The sequence below is a fragment of the Phyllostomus hastatus genome, unplaced genomic scaffold (assembly GCF_019186645.2).
Source record: "Phyllostomus hastatus isolate PE091 unplaced genomic scaffold, TTU_PhHast_1.1 phas_contig_210, whole genome shotgun sequence".
NCBI lineage: Eukaryota > Metazoa > Chordata > Mammalia > Chiroptera > Phyllostomidae > Phyllostomus > Phyllostomus hastatus.
In genome coordinates, this window is record NW_025333737.1 from 26,578,392 (window position 1) to 26,593,222 (window position 14,831).

At 43.8% G+C, this 14,831-nt stretch overlaps 1 protein-coding gene across 4 annotated transcripts in view; it reads left to right on the forward strand.

Annotated features, from left to right (window-relative positions):
* ZNF652 (zinc finger protein 652) overlaps positions 1–14,831 on the forward strand; it is a 54,979-nt gene that overhangs the window by 16,690 nt on the left and 23,458 nt on the right. The window contains exon 2 of one of the 4 annotated variants that reach the window (XM_045835859.1): positions 64–251. The exons of the other annotated variants lie outside the window; for them this stretch is intronic. The gene's annotated coding sequence lies outside the window, so the exon portion shown is untranslated. The remainder of the gene's footprint in view (positions 1–63; positions 252–14,831) is intronic. 4 annotated transcript variants of the gene reach the window in all.

A 14,831-nucleotide genomic window follows, 5' to 3' on the forward strand; every position in this document is an offset into this window, starting at 1 on the left:
AAGAAAAAGGTGGGTTTTTAAAAAAAAATCCTCACTCTAGGACATTTTTTTCATTGCTTTCAGAGAGAGAGGAAAGGAGAGAGAGAAACATCGATGCGAGAGAGAAGCATGACGGGTTGCCTCCCTCACGCACCTGGACCAGGGTTCGAACCTGCAACCTGGGTGTGTGCCCTGACCGGGAATCGAACCTGCAACCTTTTGGTTATGGGACGATGCTCCAACCAACTGAGCTACACCGGCCAGGGCAGAAGGTGGGTTTTCATTTAATAGTGAGAGCTGTGGTTATGGCCTGTGCCTACATCTTGATTCTTTTACAGTGAAATGCTTCCAACCATTGTACTCACGGTAACGCTACCATAACACCGACTGACTATACAGAGAATCCTGGCCACCTCGTAGTAGTGCAGCACATTTAGAAAACCACCTAAAACAATCCTCTGCTCATCCTTAAGCCTCTCTGCGGACACTCGTATACTTTGGATAACAGTCTCTTAGCTGGACCTGCACATACGAAGGTGGCAGGACATGGTGGATAGTACGAGTGTGGCAGCCGGAGAGCACATGCAAAGCAGCTTTAGTACCAGCTCCTACTAAAACACTGGCTGTGCTTTCGAGGGTATAGATCTAAAACCTTCCCTGTAATGAGATCTGCATAGCAAGTTCCATGTGAAGAGAAAAGCGATTTTGGTTCAGTTTTATTGTTCTGTGCTTGAAAAATTCAATGGCAGTTACTGTCTGGGACGCAGTGGTGGCTACTGTCTAAAAAAATTGGGTCCTAATCTTGACTGAGTGATGGTCTTACTAGGCAACTTGTTTTACTTCTGTTTAATTTTTGAGTACCTTTTTAGCACTATGTGTTAACATATTCAGAATTAAAGTTTTATTAAATCAGAAATATACCATATTGCTTACAGTATAGTTTTTAGAAATAGGAAATTTAAGTTGTATAAAGATAATTAAATGTAGTCACAATGTGGGAGAGAAAGGGCTAATGCGGATCTAATTGTAGTTGTTAGAAAATACTTCTCCATTGTCAAGCTATAATGTTCTATATGTTTCTAAATCATATTACTTTTGGTCTTTCAAAGCATACTACTTTTGGAAAAAAACCTTTTTATGTCATTAGAGATTCTCAAATATAAAAAAAAATAAAGAGAAAAGTATGGTGAACCTAATATACCCATCTTCCAGCTTCAACACTCATTAAGATATGGGCCAACCTCCCTCCACTGCCTTCCCTCCACTTGCTCTGAAGCAATTCTAGACATCATATATTATTATAAGACGTCTTAAAAAAAACCAAGCACAATACTGTTATTACACTAAAACACTTCCTGGGCATCACTCAGTGTTCAGCCAGTGCATATACTTCCCAGTTGACTTGAGATTGTTTTTTCAGTTTGTTTTTCCAACATTCAGACACAAGCTAGAATGTCAAATTAGGGTGTAAAGAGGAGTGGTTGGTTAGTATGTCTTAAACCCATGAGTTCTCCTTTCTTCTCCCTCTCTCTCTGTTTTTCTCCGTGCAGTTTTTGTTGAGGAATCCAGACAGTTTGTTGTATAGTTTCCCATAGTCTGGATTTGGCTGATGGCATCCACGCAGTTTCATTTAACATGTTCCTCAATTCCTTTTACTTCCTGTGAGTTCAGTTCATTTTCAGACCAACAGACTTGGACAGATTAAGGTTTAACCTTTCTTGTGGGTGTTAGACAAGACTACGTAATAGGTAGCAGCATGTAGTTCTACCGGGAGGCGGTGCTGACTGCTTCCCTTTGGGTACTGGTGTCTGCCATCTTTGCCTGTATCTGTTAATTCATTGGGGTTGCAAATGATGCCTGATGCTATATTTTTTTCTTCAGTTATTAGATGGAATACTTCTATAAAAAGGACTTCCCCTCAACAAGTATTTAGTTTCCATAAGGTACAGATCTAATTGGAATGACAGACTAAATGCTTGATTCTTGCCCTTCACTTAACTAGTTTTCCAAAGCATGAGTTGGTTCTTTCAGCATCCTGGAAAGGTGACCGGTGGATGTAAGCACGTGTGGTGTGTTTTAGCCCACAGCTGATGCCAACCCTGTGCATGTGCAGTTGCCCTATCTTTGTCCATTAGGGGCTCATCAGTCTGGCACCTGGGCCTTTTTGACTCAACCCTGGTCGTCTTTGCCGGTGCCCTTGCTCCCTAGTGCGACAGCCAGTTCCAGACCCGCCTCGCACGCTTCCGGCCCTGTGTCCCCTTAGTGGGGACGTCTGGAAACCCCAGTGTGTTCTCAGTGCTGAGCTAGACAGAGGCCAGAACGTTGAGGTGGTAGTTTTTTAAAAGAATCATGTGCTCTCAACAAGCGTATAATCTTTAAAGATTTTATTCTTCTATTCATTTGATTTATTTGTGTACATTTTTATGTGACAGAATCAGATTTTGATTTCCTCTTGATGAAAGCAAATGTTCGATTTCATGGTATAACCAATATATATCAAAATCAGATGGATGTCTAAAATAAGTTGTTTTTTATAATTTAAGAAAATTTTATGTGCGTTAAAAATGAGTAAAACGGGTTTAAAAAGATGAAGCCTCGCAATGACAGGTGCTCTGCACACATGCGCCCGGCAGGGACAGCAGGTTCTCGCACAGACGGCAGCTGCAGGGTCCGGCCGGAGTGAGGCCTGAAGGCCACCGAGTGTGGGGGTGGAGTACGTGAGTGCCTCACATGGGGTGGACAGCAGTTCGAGCATTTCACCTAAAATGTTATATGCTGTGCTTGAGTGTGGTATTGTTGTGTTACAGAATTGCACGCTTATGATTTTGTAATAAAAAGTAGGGGCGTTATTTGTGCCGGACCCTGTATCTAATTTGTTGTCTGGACTGGGAGATGTGTGGGAGGGACATTGTTAGTTACTCCGGGGAAAATGGGTAAAAACCATGACTTTGACCAAAGTAGGACATGTGGGCACCCTATTTAAAAACGAATTGGCAGTACTGTAAGTCCCTGAGGCCACGGGTTTTATCTGTCCTGTTCACAGTTATGTCTGTGGCACTTCACATATAATAGGTGCTCGATAAATTTGTTGACTGTTACTAAAGGTCTAATGATATTTTAAGGTTGGGTGTAGATTTTGTGTTTTTCATGCTTAGTTACATTGTATTTGTGAAACGTCCTTTCATCCATCCTTGCATCTAAATGATCTTATCTATTGAATCTGAATGGGTTTGATAGATTCGTTTATTTTTTAAGTTTAGGATTAGTAGTTTTGTTTACTACAGAAATGATCCACGTTTGCTGTGAGCACATTAGAAAATCTAGATACCCTCCTTACTATAAACCCTCACCTGCACTGTCCTTATCATGCAAAGTTGCCTGACTTCTGGTTGGATTTGATTTTAAGGGAGAAAAGAGAATTGCAGTTACATTTTCAACTAGCTTTTGGTCTCCCACAGTTCTTGTAACTTACTTTTCAACCAGTGGGCCTTAGTTTCCTCCCTTGATGAAAGAGACCAATACTTATTTGATAGGAACTCGGTGATTCTTAGGTGAATGCCCCCCACCCCCAGGGAGGAGCTGGGAAGGGAAGGAGTGATTATTTGAACTGCGGTTCTGTGATCAAACCACCTTTGGTTTCCCTAGCCACATTTCTTAGATTTTGCCAAAGTGGTGAAGAAAAAGTATGAAAATTCTTTGGTTCTGGTATTACAGTAAAAACCCACAGTACTAATTAAAATCTTTTCTTCGCCATAAATAGATGAAGGGAGTAAGACTCAGTCACATGGTCCCAGGCTGCCCGGGTTGGGCCCGTCGCCTTGGTTTTCTCGACCGCTCACTGGGTTCTGTCGTGACCAGGGTCATTTATAAAACAAAATGAAAACAAAAAAAACAAGTGAACAGACTAATATTCAGATTTTTGACTGATTACATCTATTTAGAGCATCCTTGTTGTAAAGAGCTGTGGTTTTCTTTAGATTAAGAAAGGCATTGTAGCTGAGGGGAGGGAGTATAAGGGGACTCAGTGGTAATGGAAAAATATATAATAAAGATTAAACCACAAAAGAAAAAAGAAAAAAGAAAAGAAAACCATTGTAAAAAAAAAAAAAGCTTCCAAACTGGAAAGGAAGAGAAGTAAAACTGTCATTATTTGCAAACCCTAAAGATTCCACCAAGTCCTGGCTGGTGTGGCTCAGTGGACTGAGCACGGCCTGTGAACCAAGGATTGCCAGTTCGATTCCCAGTCAGGGCACATGCCTAGGTTGCAGACCAGGTCCTCAGTAGGGGGCGTGTGTGAGGCAATCACACATTGATGTTTCTCTCCCTCTCTTTCTCCTTCCCTTCTCCTCTCTCTAAAAATAAATAAAATCTTTTTAAAAAAGATTCCACAAAAAAACTAGAACTGATAATGAATTCAGTAGAGTAGCAGGATACAAAATAAATATCCAGAAATCAGTTGCATTTTTATACACCACTAATGATCTGTCAGAAAGAGAAACTAAGAAAACAGTCCCATTTACAACTGCATAAAAAATACCTTCAAATAAATTTAACCAAGGATGTAAAAGACCTGTACTTGGAAAATTATAAGACATTGCGTAAAGAAATTGAAGATGAAAATAAGTGGGAGCATATACTATGTTTATAGATAGGAAGAATTAACATCATTAAAATGTCCATACTATCCAAAGCAATCTATAGGTTCATTGCAATTCCTGTCAAGATACCAAAGATGTATTTCACAGAACTAGAACAAACATTCCAAATTTATGTGGAATCACAGGAGACCCTAAATAGCCACAGCAATCTTGAGAAAGAAGAACAAAGTTGGAGGAATCATGCTACCTGATACCAAGCTATAATTATAAGGCAAAAGTAATCAGGACAGCATGGTACTGGCATAAAAACAAACATAGATTAATGTAGCAGAACAGAGACCCCAGAAATAAACCCACCCCTTTATGGCAATTAATATTTGACATAGGAGGCAAGAACATACAATGGGGTAAAGATAGCCTGTTCAATAAATGTCGTTGGGCAAGTTGGACAAATACATAACAAAAAAGATAAAATTAGACCACCGTCTTAGACCACACACAAGAATAAACTCAAAGTGGATTAAAGGCTTAAATGTAAGGCTTGAAACCATAAAAACCCTGGAAGAAAACATAGGCAGTAAAATCTTGGACATTTCTGATAGCAATATTTTTTCTGATGTATCTCTTCAGGCAAGGGAAGCAAAAGAAAAATAAACAAGTGGGACTACATCAAACTAAAAAGTTTTTGTGCAGCAAAGGAGACCATCGACAAAATGAAAAGACAGCCCACAGAATGGGAGAATATATTTGGCAATGGTATATCTGAAAAGGGGTTAATATCCAAAATTTGTAAAGAACTTATACAACTCAACACCAAAAAAACAAATAATCCAATTAAAAAATGGGTAAAGGACCTGAACAGACACTTCTCTAAAGAGGACATACAGATGACCAATAGACTTATGAAAAGATGCTCAATGTCACTAATCACTGGAGAGATGCAAGTTAAAACCACAATGAGATACCTCCCCACCCCTGTCAGAATGGCCATCGTCAACAAATCAACAAACAGCTAGTGCTGGTGAGGATGGGGAGAAAAGGGAACCCTAGTGCTCTGCCGGTGGGAATGCAGACTGGTGCAGCCACTGTGGAAAACAGTGTGGAGTTTCCTCAAAAAATTAAAAATGGATCTGCTTTCTGACCCAGAGATTCCACTTCTGGGACTATATCTGAGGAAACCCATAACACTGATATGAAAGAACATATGCATCCCTATGTACATTGCAGTGTTACCTACAAAAGCCAAGATTTAGAGGCTGCTGGAGGGACCCATCAGTAAACGAGTGGACAAAAAGGTTGTGGTACATTTCAGTGAAGTGCTGCTCGGCCATAAAGAAGAAGGAGATACTGGCTTTAGTGACAGCGTGGGTGGGCCTGGGTAGTGCTGTGCTAGTCGAAGCGGGCCGGTCAGAGAAAGGCAGGCAGCCTGTGATTGACTGATGCGTGGGATCGAATGGACAAAATAAACAAAATAGAAACAGGCTCATAGATACAGAAAACAGACTGACAGCTGTTAGAGGGGAGAGGGGAGGGGGAGCTGGGTGGAAAGGGTACGGGGATTACACAAAAAACAGACTCAAAGACGCAGACAACAGGATGGTGATGACCAGAGGGAAAGGTGGGTGGGGGGAGGTAGAAGAGCGTGGCGGGGAGTGGATGGTGCCGGAAGGAGACTTGACTTTGGGCGGTGAACACACTACAACATGCAGATGATGTATTATAGGATCGTACACCTGAAACCTGCATAGTTTATTAACCAATGTCACCCCACTAACCAGTAAAAAAAATTTTTTTAAGCATTGAAAAAACTCACCTCCCCACAGAAACGTTTTCTCCATCTACTCCTCTGTGTGCAAGCCAGGAGTCTGTTCACTTCCTCTCGGGCTCAGTGCCTTTTCTCTTCATAGGCTCATTTTTTAGACATTGCAGTGCAGAGAAGGTAACAAATGTCTGAAGTGTGTATTGTTGCTAGTTAATTTATTTTATACCCTAAAAGTTACTTCTCTGGAGTTTATGGGAAGACGGTGTGTGGAAACAGGTTGTCCGTTCAGAAATGTGGTTGCTTAGGAGTGTTGTCTTACTGAAAGGAGCACTGCCATCCTCCATTCAGTGCAGAGATCCGTATTTGGGGAGAAGGCAGGTAATAATTCTATGTGGAAAAAACTGGTATATTTGAACATCTTCTGTCCACGTCCCCTGTTCAGGTTATATTCTTGAAAATCATTGTGCCAGGGAGCAAAAGGCTGAGAAAGATTGTGTGTGATGCCGAGGGTTTGGTTTTTTTTTTTCCCCCTCCCAGATTGTTCAGTTGCCGCACGGTCTTTAGTTCAGCCTTGAGTTAGTCTTTCAGTGTTAGGTGGCAGCGATTAGCAGGTGCTTGCCGATAGGATGCATGCATTTGTGTGTGTGTTCCTGAGGTCCGAGCCTTTCTCCCCCGAAGCTGAGGAGTTCAGACGCACTGGAGCACGAAGAGGTATTGACTCGCCGCGCCCCGCCCTCGCTTTACCTGTTATCTGGCGCTTAATGAAAAAATCTCGCCCGAAGGTTGCAGATCCCTTGAGGGCAGCAAACACAATATTCAAAGTGAAACTAGGTTACTGCTTCTGCAACGTGCCGTGGTTGGTATCAAAAGCTGTTTTGGTCTTGACTTTGAAATTATCCCTTTTTCTTTGAAGTGGTTATATTTTAATTTGGAGTGGTTTTAAATTTTAGAATTTCCTGAAGTGAACATAAAAATGTTTTAATATTTTCTCAGGTGGTTGCTGTACACACGTTTATACAACAGAAAGCTCTGTCTCCAGACAGCCTATTTCTTCAGCAAGACCAAAGGGGGAAAAGTGCTTCAGATCTGAGGACGTGCTGACAGCTTGAAAGTGCTTTAGGAGGGTGTTCCGAGTGGTTTTGGGTAGCTGTGTCACGGGCACCCTTGACTTGTGGAGTATGTGGACCTTTGTGGGGTAGTACTCTGAGTTTGTGTTTTAATATGGGGATCATCTTTATAGTGTAACCAACAGGAAATTAGGCACTTTTCATTTACTACCACTACTTTTTGAAATGTACCTTTTTTCTTTTGGTTGATATGTCCTGAAATGATACGGAGCTTAATATTGTGGCTTTATCATACCTTTTCTTCTGTATACAGTTTTTTAAAGCTTAATGACTAACCTGCTGTAATTCCAAAAATGCTTCCTTGTAACGGAGCTCTTTTATGGTAAGAAGTGTTCCTTCCCATCAGCGTTTGTACATATTCAGGTCTCTCCCATCTGTAAAAATCAGCCCTGAATGGTGTGGCTCAGTGGTTTGGGCCTTGTCCCACAAATCGAAGGGTTGCCAGTTCAATTCCCAGTCAGGGGACGTACCTAGGTCATGGGCCAGGTCCCTGGGCCAGGTGCATGCGAGGGGCAGCTGATTGATGTTTCTCTTGCACATCGATGTTTTTCTCCCACTTCCTCCCTCCTTCCCCCCACCAAAGATGAATACATAAAATCTTTTTAAAAAATTCATACTCGGGCCTTTTCTCTGTTTTGAGTCCTACTCCAGTTTCTGTTCCTCAGCTGCCATTCCCTCCTCATCACACTGCGGCCTGCGGGTTGAGTGGGCCTCACAGCTAGTGAGTGAGGGCTCCAGCGCTCAGCCCGGGTCCGAGCCTTGAACCACCGCGCTCGCTCGGGACTGCTGTTTTTCCTGGCAGGAGGAGTCTTGTGGAAGGAGAAGGGGCCTTCGTGTTGTGGAATGATGATTCAGTCAGTAAATCCAGTGGCTACTTTTCTGCCTTAGCGTTTTAGCAGCATTTGATACAATTGAGTAGTTCTTTCTTTTTTTTTTTTTTTATCTCTTAGCACTGCAGTTTAGTGTTTCCATTTTATCTTCCCTCTTTTTTCTTGGCTTTCTCCCCTGCCCTTAGGGTGCCCTAAAGCTTTCTTTTCTCTACTTATCCTGTCTTCCCAACCCCCAAATTTAAAGTCTTTCTATAACCAATTGACTATTTGACATCTCAACTTAGAAGCCTGATTTGCACCTCACACGTGAGGTAACTGTGTGAATTAGGGTGCCGTGGGACAACGACAGAAGATCCAATTCACAATAACTTGAAAATAAGAAAAATTTATCCTTGTCAGTAACAAGGTGCCTCAGTCTAGGACGGACTCAGTCTGTGGTTTAGCAACATCGTCAGGACCACGTTCTCCCCACCTTCCCGCTCTGCCGTCGTGGGCGTGTCTGCTTGGTCCTTGGGCCACGGATGCAGGACGGGTACGCGGCTCCAGGCGTCATGTCCAGGCAAGATGACGTCCAGCAGAGGGTGACGATTACTGCTTCCTTACGCTGTTTAAGAGTTTGGAACTCTTTCTCGGAAGCCTTCCCAGCTGACTTCCACTTATATCTTACTGTCCGAAGTATGGTCGTGGGCTCCCTTGCAGAGCAGTCATTGACCACGGGAGTGGGGGCCCATAAACAGTTTTCACACACAAATAGAGCGGAATGAAGTGATGCAGAGGCAGGAGCAGGAGAGAGGAAAGTGCTAGGGGCTGGGGAGTTTCTGAAAGAGTAAGTGGCTGTCGAAGTGAATGCGGAGAGATGGTGAGATTCCGTTTTTAGGGACGGGGCCGAGGGCCGAGGGCCGAGGGCCGAGGGCCAGCACCACTGATGGCCGGCGGAGACAGGCGTGGGGCACGCTCAGGGAGCACCGAGCAGCCAGCGGCTGGAGTGCAGGGTTCGTGGAGGGACGAGGAGGGAGGTGAGTTAGGAAGGGTCAAGTGCGCGGTCTGGTCGTGAAGATGGTCTGGATTTATTTTTTTGGCAGTGGTTGCCACTGCACAGGAACTTAACAATATTTAGCGAAAAAGTTATCTAGACACTGCAAAGATAGAAGAAGTAGATCCTATCTCTGAATGCGAGGCTGATTGTTTTAACAGTAGTAAAAAATTGTGTCTTCTCTCTTCCACCTGTGTTTTACTATTAGCTGTAGGAATGGGAATTTAAATTGTCCAGGTCGTCTTTGAGCCTTTGCTTTCTTTATCACTCACCTGTAGTGAGTAAATCTGTTGACTTCCCCATTCCTGGCTCTCTGGGCCACCTTCAGTGATGCCTGTATTTCTCAGCTCTCCAGTCACATGCCTCTGTTCTCCGTCCCTACTCTTTACGTTTGTACCTTCGTCACCTACTGATCCTCCGTAAATGTCCTGTGGCGAGGCCGGCGTCGTCGTCATCACCCCTTGAATGCGGTGCTGTGCTCCTTCACGGTGGCAGCCTCACTCACAAGGCCTTCCCCTCAGCCTGTCTCTTCACTTCCCCCCCTCTGCCTTCCAGGCCCCCTGCCCCCAGGGGCCAGCTCCGGCCGGCTCTGCGCCGGGCCTCCCACAGCCCATCCAAGAAGGAAGCTCTACGTCCTTGTCTTTTTAAGTAATTATATGGCACTTTAAAAAAAATACCCTTTGTTTTATTTGACAGTTATGAATTGTGTGTGTGTGTGTACTTCTTGCCCCCCAAACAGATTTTAGGCTTGTGAAGGTTGGAGCCAACACAGGAAATATTTGAAGGTGTACGTGAGCCCTTCCCTTACGTTAGACCCCTTGGTACGTTGCACATGAGGGACGGTCAAAGCTAGTGGACGAAGAGGAGTGTGTAGGGGTTGGACAGGAGAATCTTACCATCCCTTCGACCTACAGACTTCACCTGTATAGTCAGAAAACAACTAAAAATCTGCTTCTCTCTCTGGAGGAAGAAAAGGCACCTGGGCGTTCGCAGAGAAGCCCCCGTGTTTGCGCAGCGGCGGTTTCGGCCAAGTCCTGTCTCTCCCGAGACTGATGCGCCGGGTGCATTGCGAAGGCTGATTGGCTGTAACTCAGCGTGGTTAGGGTGACAGCCCAGACCCTGGTCATCAGCCTCTTTTCCGTGCTCAGCTGTTGTTCTCAACAGGGAAGGAGGAGCCATTGGGTGGTTTGCCAGCACCCACCTGAAGACACGTCTGTCTGCTGTGCTCTTCGCACCTGCAGGGTAGTTGGGTGCTCCTGCCTTGAATTTAGACACAGTCTTGGCATTGTTGCCTGGTTTTGCTTCACTCAGCCTACAGCTTACGTTTATTTTTGAAAAAGGCGCTGTTAGAAAAGCAAAGGTAGCCCTGGCTGGTGTGGCTCAATGGATTGAGTGCCAGCCCGTGAACTGAAAGGTCCTGGGTTCGATTCCCAGTCAGGGTGCATGCCTGGGTTGTGGGCCAGGTCCCTGGTGGGTGCATGTGAGAGGCCACTGATTGATGTATCTCTTGCACATTGATGTTTTTCTCCCTCCCTGTCCCTCTCTCTAAATAAATAAAATCTAAAAAGCGAAAAAGCAAGGGTAATGGTGGATATGGCAGGTACCAGAGGCTTTGTGTGTGGGTTTCTTTACAAAGCAGTTGGCAGATTTCCTTAAGTGTTTTCTGATGAAGGCAGAGGATTGAATGGAATCATCCAAGGAACAACGTTAAATGTGGTTAAGTTTCTCCACCCTGGGCAAGTGTGGTGGGCCAGTGTTTTCTTTGGAAAAACTTACCCGTAGCACGGGCAGGTGGTGGTCTTGATCCCACTCAGTGTCACACTTATTTCAAGACCATGGGTAATACAGCCCCTTGGACCCGGGCTCCCCCAGCCTGAGGTCCATGAGCTAAAATTCATGTTTGAAAAGTCGAATGGAAGTTACAGCAAAACGGGTCAGCCTAACCAAAAAGTTATGACAGGCTATTTTTTATATTTGGTTAGTAAAAAATAAAAATGTATGACCTGAATGCAACATCTTACAGTTCTTTAAAACAGTGCTCCATGGGAACATGGCTGAGGGGGTGGGGGGGTAGAGAAGGGTGTACATGACATGACAGTTCTTAAGTTGAAAGGGTAGGAATGACTGGGTGGCCGCAGGCGGCCAGACAAATGAGGTCAGAGGACGGAAACAAGGCATCCGCACACACAGTAGGTGTCGGGTGGAAGGGGACCCCTTCAGTGTATGGGAGGGCAGGCAAGCTGGTGGCTCAGAAGGCAGAGTCACCTGCCCAGCAGCACGGAGGAGCCCCAAGTGGGGCCTGTCCGGACCCCCAGCTCTCAGTGCGGGGGACTTCTTGTTTTCCACGCCGTGTCATGGCATCATAGCTGCTAGAGCCCGGTTTGTATGGAGTTTGTGGCCTAGTCAGTGGTCAGTAATGTCGTATTTATATAAAATACGATTTTTAGACAATTTTATTGCATTGACCACCTTTAGATGATTAGTATCCGAATAGTTTATTTCGTTTTATTTATTTATTTTTATTGAGCTATAATTCATCTACCATGTAATTTTCCATTTTAAAGTGTTCAGTTCAGTGGCTTTTGGTATGTGCAGAAGGCTCCGCATCCATCACCCACATCTGTTTCCAAAACATTTTCATCACCCCGGAAAGAACCCGGGGGCCTGTTGGCAGCCACTCCCTGCTCCTCCCTGCACCCAGCTCCTGTCCATACGGATCCAGTCTGTCTCCGCAGATTTGCGCACTCTGCTCATTTCATACACATGGAATCATGTAATGTGTGGCCTTTAGTGTCTGGCTTCTTTCACTCAGCATAACGTTTTCATGGTCCATCTGTGCTGTACCGCGTACCAGTGCTCTGTTCCTTCTCACGGCTGCTAACTAACACTCCACTGTGTGGCTCCGTCTTCTCTTTGTGCATCCGTCAGTTCGTGCGGGTTTGGGCTGTTTCCATCTCTTAGTTACTGTGAATGGTGCTGCAGTGAGCGTTTATACACAAGTGTTTGTGTGAACGTATGTTTTCAGTTCTCTTGAGTACATACCTGGGAGTGGAATCGCTGGGTCATATGGTAACTATCTGTTAAACGTTTTGAGGAACTGCCAAACTGTTTTTGAAAGTGGCTGTACCAGTTTATGTTCCCATCAGTCATACGTGAGGCTTCCAGTTTCTCCACATCCAAGCCAGCACTTGCTGTTTTCCAGGGTTTGATTATAGCCATCACTGGGTGTGAAGTAGTATCTTAGTGCGGTCTGGATTTGCACTTTTCTAATGATGACATACTGAGCATTTTTTTTTCCTGTACATATTGGTGATTTGTATATCTTTTTTGGGAGAAATGCCTGTTCAAATGCTTTGCCAGTTTTAAAATTGCTTTTGTCTTTTTATTGTTGAACTGGAGGAGTTCTTTATATATTCTGGATAATAGACCCTTATCATAACTGTGATTTGCAAATGTCTTTTTCCCATTCTTTGGATAGTGTCCTTTGACACACAAAAGTTTTTGATTTGATAAAGTTCACTGCTATTCTCTCTTTGGTGGTTTGTAGCCTGTGTTATTGTTTAAGCTAACTCCCTTCACAGTCTTTTCCTTTCTCCCATCTTCACTGTCTCATGTTCACTATGGAAAAGTGTATGCACCAGATTCTTAAATTATATAGAACTCTGCTCTGCCTTCCATAATCTGAAACTCCTTTAAGAAAAATCTTCTCTGCCTCGGCTGGAGCGGCTCAGTGGATTGAGTTCCTGTGAACCAAAGGGTCGCCAGTTCGATTCCCAGTCAGGGCACATGCCTGGGTTGCAGGCCAGGTCCTCAGCACGTGAGAGGAAACCACACATTGATGTTTCTCTCCCTATCTTTCTTTCTCCCTTTCCCTCTGTCTAAAGTAAATAAATAAAATATTTTTTAAAAAAAGAAAATGGACTAATGCATTAAAATAATTGCTTTCCATGAAACTACCTTTGGTCAGGGTAGACTGAGGTCTCCCAGGATTGTCTTTATTGTGGATAGCGCCTTCTGGTTGTTTTTGAGGGCACTGCATTTTCTTTGAGCATTTGTGTAGCCAGGACTTGGTCAGATTTTAAGGGAAAAGGCAACAGTAATATAAAACTCTTACCTTTTATTTTTTTATTTTTTCAAAGAAGTTCATTCACTTTTAGAGAGAGGGCAAGGAAGTGACAAAGAGAGGGAGAGAGACATCAATGTGCAAGAGATACATGGATTATTTGCCTCTTGCTTGCCTCCAACTGGGGACCTGGCCCGCAACCCAGGCATGTGCCCTGACTGGGAATCCAACCAGTGACCTTTCAGTTCGCAGGCCGGCACTCAGTCCAGTGAGCCACACCAGCTGGGGCTCTTTCCTTCTTTTAAAAATAACTCCTTTCTTGAAATTATATTCTCTCCTGTCTGTCGATGACAGAATCATGATGGTCAGGTCCTCAAGGGTAGCCTACTTGGTATTTGATTTCTTCTTTGGCCCTAGGGCGCTGTTGGTGAAAGTTAAGGTTGCTCAAGCCAACTGTGCGATGAGTAATGCACATTGGTTTTATTGTCTTATATGGAAATGTGAGGCTGTTGATGCTTGAAGGTAATTAAATAGTACCTGGGAGGAGAACCTCTCCTTTGTCCTCTCCTCCTAGCTTCTCTTGCATATTATTGAGGAAGCACAGTGGCAGTGTCGTTTAAATGCATGTCTAAAAAAAACGACAGTGAGATTTTATTTTTATGAAAGCTTTGTCTGGAACTGAAGGTGACGGGGCATTTCTCAGTCCCATTTCTTACAGATAATGGGTTAGATGGACTGCTTAAAAATAATTTTTGACATTACATTTTATTAGATGAGGTTGCATTAAATTAATTACATTTTCAGTGATAGAAAACACAGCCATCTGAGAACACTGTATGGTGTTTATCTGAAATAGGGCCCATGTCGCGCGTCAGTGGAGGTTTGTCTGTCGTAAAGTGGGCTTTTGAGTGCTGGTGTGGGCAGCGTTTCTTCCGTGTCCCAGGTTGATCTGGGAGCATCTTTGGGGCTGAAGGACGTTGATCAGCATCCTGCTGATGCTAAGGTAGAGAACCTTTTGCACTGTAAGTTTTGTATCTGTAACTTTCACATTACACACCAAGTTTGAATTTATTTAGATTTCATCCAGTGGAAACTTAACAATGTTGTTGCAAGAAATTGAACTAAAATATAATTTAAACTTTAATCTCTAGTGTGTCGGAGTGGTCGCTGTGAAACGGAAACTGCAGGTGGACCGTACTGAAAGTTGTAACGTATCGGTGGGAATCAGTCTAAGAGGGTGGATTCCACCAGCGGAGGATAAAACTTGGGCCTTTAAATACTGGCTTGGAATTTTATGCTTTTATTTAGTGTTGTATAGGTATTTTGTTGTTCAAGGCCCAAGTGCATCTTCTAAGATAATTGCTGTTTACCATTTCGCTCAATAGGAGACAGTAAGTAACCTGCAACTGGGAATTAGAAACCCAGAATTCCAGCCCTTG